Source organism: Acipenser ruthenus, chromosome 29 (genome assembly GCF_902713425.1).
Source record: "Acipenser ruthenus chromosome 29, fAciRut3.2 maternal haplotype, whole genome shotgun sequence".
NCBI lineage: Eukaryota > Metazoa > Chordata > Actinopteri > Acipenseriformes > Acipenseridae > Acipenser > Acipenser ruthenus.
The window spans coordinates 11,441,765-11,448,165 of NC_081217.1; the positions used below are offsets into that span (position 1 = coordinate 11,441,765).

General features: G+C 47.2%; 1 pseudogene; it reads left to right on the plus strand.

Annotated features, from left to right (window-relative positions):
- The first annotated feature begins 1,538 nt into the window (after positions 1-1,538).
- On the plus strand, positions 1,539-6,030 carry LOC131702132 (zona pellucida sperm-binding protein 3-like; annotated as a pseudogene).
- The last annotated feature ends 371 nt before the right edge of the window (positions 6,031-6,401 follow it).

Below are 6,401 nucleotides of genomic sequence, written 5' to 3' on the forward strand. Positions count from 1 at the left end.
CTCCAACATGCCGATTGCACGAAGGCGCTGCTCTTTTTCTGTGATTTTCTTTATTGCTTTTATTCAAGCTTGCAATTCAACAGCTGAAATCACTCCATATCCAGCGTCCAATCAACTGTCTCACTAATTAGGTGATTAAGTGAATATGCTTCAGTCATAGTCACTCAAGCGTGTCATGGTCGAGTGATTTTTTTTCGAAAATGAATGTGTTATAACAGTGATAAGTTTATTTTGATGCTACAATATATATATATATATATATATATATATATATATATATATATATATATATTAGTGATCTTGGATCTCGCAGGCAGGCGCATCACACAAAGCAAGGCAATCCACACACAAATGGAGGGCGGGCGCAAACCTGGGATCTCTCGCACTGAAGCATAGCGCCGATATCGCTGTACAAAAGAGCCGGCTCCCTTGCAAGGAGCGTATACGTCACCTACCAGCATAATACAGACATAAAACAAGCAATGAGAACTAACACACTCAGTGCACAGTCCAGGCCACGCCCCCCTGATAACGCAAGCAATGAGAACTAACACACTCAGTGCACAGTCCAGGCCACGACCCTGATAACACAAGCAATGAAAACTAACACACTCAGAGCACAGTCCAGGCCACGCCCCCCTGATAACACAAGCAATGAAAACTAACACACTCAGTGCATAGTCCAGGCCACGCCCCCCTGATAACACAAGCAATGAGAACTAACACACTCAGTGCACAGTCCAGGCCACGCCCCCCTGATAACACAAGCAATGAAAACTAACACACTCAGAGCACAGTCCAGGCCACGCCCCCCTGATAACACAAGCAATGAAAACTAACACACTCAGTGCATAGTCCAGGCCACGCCCCCCTGATAACACAAGCAATGAGAACTAACACACTCAGTGCACAGTCCAGGCCACGCCCCCCTGATAACACAAGCAATGAAAACTAACACACTCAGTGCATAGTCCAGGCCACGCCCCCCTGATTACACAAGTAATGGGAACTAACACACTCAGTGCACAGTCCAGGCCACGCCCCCCTGATTGTTTTGCAAACTCCTATTTTCAATACGTTTCATAGCTTACATGACAAAACCGAGTGTCACCAAGTAGATAATATAGAGTCCATGTAAGAAAGGTTCTTAGAAGCACCTAAAAAGGTCTCTCCACAGCGGCAAAGCAAGGTTCTAACGAGAACCTTTACTTCTAGAGTGTAGGCATCATTCAAAGAAGGGTGGAGGATCCTGCTCGCTATGTTTCGGAAAAAAAAAAAAAAAATCCATGTAGGCTATCCAGTTGAATTAATCAGAATTGTAACTGGATTATCTTTTCCAAGTCATGTAAACACAGAAAAGTGTCGTTTTCACCAAACCAATTTGCTGATTCAGTACCCGAATATGCCCAACATTCGTTTTCTAAAGACTTGATCTCATGTAACCGTAGTGAATGCGTGTCTGTGTATGATTGTTTAATTACCCAGCCAGGTTTAACACGTTAATTAATTCCGGGGAGTATAAAGGTGCTGGCTACGCGCTTATCGGTATGCAGCTGCAGTGTTTGATTCTGAACTGAAGAGTTTACAATGGGGACGCGCGGTGTTCAGACAGTGCTTTCGCTCGCTTTGATTTTACTTGTGCAGCTCCACGGAGCGTTTGGATGGATCTGGTCGGATCAGCCGGTTTATAACCCAGTGCTGTTTACCGCGCCGAGAGCGGTATTTCAGCCGATGCCCACCCCTCTCTCCGTGCAGAGAGCTGACCTGTCGCTGTTGAATTCGGTCACCCTGGACTGCAGGAAAGACGCCATGGTCGTGACGGTGAAACGGGACTTGTTTGGGATCGGCTACCTGGTGAGCAGCGCCGACTTGAGCGTGGGGTCCGCGGGCTGCTCGGCCACCTCCTCCGACAGCGTCGCCAACACGGTTTTGTTCAGCATTCAGCTCCAGGACTGCGGCAGCACTTTCCAGGTAACCCTGCGTGTCGATCGCATTTGTAACTGCGGTAACTAATAGTGAACTGATAAGTGGGTAGCCCAGCTTTCCTTATTGCTTGCACTTCACTGTGAAGGTCTCACATACAGTAGTGCGCACATTTATTACATTAACTCAAGACTTGTCATGTGTGTTCTGCTGTGTATATACTTGCATGCATGAACACCTCGGTCTGTGGATTTCAAGTTTTGGTCCCTAATCTTCTAGGCGCTGGTATGTGTTTGGGCAGCAGTGTGGAGTAGTGGTTAGGGCTCTGGACTCTTGACCGGAGGGTTGTGGGTTCAATTCCCAGTGGGGGGACACTGCTGTTGTACCCTTGAGCAAGGTACTTTACCTAGATTGCTCCAGTAAACACCCAACAGTATAAATGGGTAATTGTATGTAATGTGAAATAATGTATAATGTGATATCTTGTAACAATTGTAAGTCGCCCTGGATAAGGGCGTCTGCTAAGAAATAAATAATAATAATGTGACAGTGTTGGACTGCTTTGTGCATTAATTGGGCATCTTGAACAACTTCTGAAGTCATGCATTAATATTTCTGTGGTTCTTTCTCATTAAGCTAACTGCTTGTGTGGCCTATTGTCAATTTAAATTCCTAATTGACCTCTTGACACTTCTCCTCCAAGATTTTGCAGTGAGGTGCATGAAATGGGGGTTCAGTTTACTGACCGGTTGGAGCTTGTCATCCAAGTTCTGTTTCCTTGTGACATTCAAGTGTATCAAACTGCTTGAACAAGCGCTCAATTCCTTGTGTGTCTTAAAGTGTTAAAGCACAAGACCACTTCACATTTTATTTAATAATCAAGAATTGAAGGATCACTTTTCAACTTCTCTCCCTAGGTATTCCCAGACTTCCTGAGCTACACAAACCATCTCTATTACAAGCCTGCCAGCGTTGGCATCATCACCAGGGTTAATATGGCTGATATTCTCCTTGAATGCAGATACCCGAGGTACTGTACCAAGCAAACGGGGACCTGAGGGGCCGTATCTGAACTTCACACTAAATCACTTTGCTGCTGGTCACTCGTTTGTACCAGGGTTCTCAAGTCTCTGCTGCTGTAATATAAGATTTGGACTCAATTCTATTGAAGACAACATTTCTTGTATTCCTGTGTTATCTTAAATAGGATGCCAGTGATGCATGATATCACTTACAAGGATGTGGTTTTTATTTTTCAGAAGGTGGAATGTCAGCAGCAGCCCCATAAAACCAACCTGGGTGCCCTTCACTTCAACAGCCTCTACAGAGCAAATCCTGGACTTCTCCTTGCTGCTCATGAATGGTATGAAGGAAAGGGTTGGGTATGGGGGGTGTTTATTTAATGCTGGTCTGTCTCCTTGCTTCCTGTTCCAGATAACTGGAGTGGTCCCAGAGTCTCCAATGTCATCTACCTGGGTGACATCCTTCACGTTGAGGCTTCTGTTGCCGTCGACAACCACGTGCCGCTACGGCTCTACGTCGACAGCTGCATCGCGACCCTGAGCAACAACAAGGACTCTGAGCCCAGATATGCTGTCGTGGACAAGCTTGGGTGAGAACTGGAGTTACTTCAAACACACTGGCTCGTGCTGCACTCTGCTTTATCGAACCTGTTTCAATGCTGTGTGTTGGCGGTGTAACCCTCTCCTGATGCTTGTCTCCTGTCTTGCCCAGCTGCCTTATGGATAGCAAGTCTCCAGACTCCTCCTCTTCATTCACTAGACCTGTTCTGAACAAGCTGCGCTTTGACATCGCTGCTTTCAAGTTCCAGGGGGATTCCAGGAGCATGGTAAGGCTTGGCTAGACCTGGGTCCATCACTAACTTTGTCTTGTCAAAGTGTACTATAATGACCCCTGTGCTTTCCTGGTGCATTGATTTGCTGTATGGTGTGTTTAACTGCATTCCCATTGTGACTCCTTCCCCTCTTTTTCAGATCTACATGACTTGCACACTGAGAGCAGTCAATGCTGACAAACCAGCTGATGCCTCCAACAAGGCCTGCTCCTACCAGAAGCAATCCTACAGGTAAGCTCTTGCAGTGCAGGAGTGATCAGTTCCTCCTTGCTGAACAGATTTCTTAATCTGGACCCTGTCCCCTTCCACCATGCTATTGTTTGTGATTGGCTCTCGGACCGTGGTCTAGGTTAAGCACAATCCCAGATCAATCCTGATGAGCATGTGTGGGATGAACTTTACCACTGCAATCATGGCAGCCTACCTCTGTGGCCCAGTTGCAGCTGTCTTCGGCAAGTACAAGCGCTGCAAGACTCCTGATGTCTTGTGGAGTCTCGGCCTGGAATCAGAATTGCTGTTTTAGTGGTCAGAAGGGTTTTGGCTTTATTTTTCCCTCCTCCACGGTCTGCTTTTAAGAAGCAGGGTTGTTCATGTCCCTTTCCCTGCCCATGCCTCTGCTAGAACCTGTGTGAACACTTGCATTTATTGGCTTCCTACCGACCTCTTTATAGCAAGTTTGATATCCACTTGCAGAAATACTTGCTCCTCCCTATGTGCACTGGTTTGAAGGTACTGATTTTAGGGGCGGTTGTGTAGATCTCGGTGGCTCTGCACAGTCCTTGTATCCTAGCTGTCTGTGATCCTGCCCCCTCATGCCATGCCTCCCTTTTTCAGGTGGGTTTCTGAGGACGGCTCCTCTGCAGTGTGTGGGTGCTGTGACGCTGGCTCCTGCTCTGGGACACCCCGGTTCCTCACAGGCCCTCTTCCTCCTGCCGAGATCAACCAGCCCAACTGGAGCGGAAAATGGCTGCAGAAGAGAGCTGCTCCTCTTGATCCAGGTACTGTCTGAACACCCAGCCTGGGTGAGGCCTTTTCGGAGGACTGGAACTCTACCAAGCTGTATAAATACTGCAACGCTTGTACTTGGCAAATCCAATTAATTTGGTGTTAATCCTTTGCTGCCAGTGTACAATATGATGGACAAACCTGCCATTAAATGGGTATGGGAACTCTGAGGGGAGGGGGGGGCATTTGGAGTTCTAACCAATGGTTCAAAATCCTTTTGTTGCCATTGTAATATTTAATGGATGACCTTTTGCAGTAGGTCGATTGGATAGAACATTGGTGTGAGTTTAAACATATGAAGTGATTGGGTACCAGGAAGCAGCAACACCTTGTGTTCCACAGCTGCATGTGCAAATCTTGCAATGATACTCTCTATTCAATGGAAGAAAATGGGGACCAGTAACTTTCTAGTGCTAAAGCATTTCTAACCTCATTTTGCCTTCCTTTTTCAGTGGAGAGTTTGACCATGTGTGCTCCCCTTCAATGGAGTTGCATTGTGGAGTAGCTCAATCACCAGTGCATTACTTTGCTTCAATGACACTAACCTTGCCCTCCTGTCTCTTCCTTCCCCCCCCCCCCCTCTGTGTAGCTGGCCAGGACCCCCAAGTGCATGTAAAGGAGATCACCATCGGCCCCCTGACCGTGGTTCATGTAGTCAGAGACCATGCTGTCGTGCTCAGTAAGGAGTCCCTGTACCACCCCCTGCAGCTTGTGGAAGAAGTGCAGGGTAAGTGCCGCTCTCCATGCTACTGAGCTCTGAACCAGCTTGCTGTCAATGGAGGGTTACTCTGCTTTATCGAATCTCAAGAGTGTAACTGTTGTCTGTCCTTTAAAATGAAAGACTGTTTTTAATATGTGTCTGCTTTGTCCTCTACTGTTCCATCACTCCTGTAAGCATGTTGGACTCTGTGCTTTTAGCAGTACAGGGAAACTGCGCCTTGAATGACTTTTGCTATAGCTGGTTCAGCATTGGACCACAATATCCTCCATTCCCAATGTAAACACCTACTCCTGAGTCTTCAATGGGTGTAGCTTCCCTCCCGTGTGGTCCTGTTAACCCCTCTCTCTCCCATCTCAGACTCTGGCTCCTCTGTCCCTGTGCTGGCAGTCTCTGCTGTGGCTCTGGCTCTCTCCTGTGCTGTCCTGTTGGCTGTGTTCCTGAAGAGGCGCTCCCCGTCTAGTGACAAACTGCTCGCTGTGTCTTCCTAATGTGTTTTGAAGAATTAATAAAAGCCTTGTTGAGCTAATGGAGTTGCTCAGTGGTCTTGTGTTCAAGGGGTTTTTATCGGAGGTGTGTTGCTCAATAGCTATGCTTGGTAAAGATCCATGTCCTTTAACCCAAGGTCTCGTCTCTTGTATAGTGAGACATGCAATGTGCTTCTCCCAGGGTTAGTTTGGTTTTACAAGGGTGATGCAAGTAGTGATAGACTTGAATGCTGTAGTCCAGGATTGTGAAGTTTTACAGGTGTGTGAGGAGGTGCTGGAAGGTGGTCAGGGACTGAGCAGTCCTTATCCATGGGCCAGTTGTTCCACCATTGAGGGGCCACGGTGAAGGAGCGAGCTCTGGCAATGGAGCGGGGGTACAGCTAATCTGCCCGTGTAGGGAGAAATAGCCTAG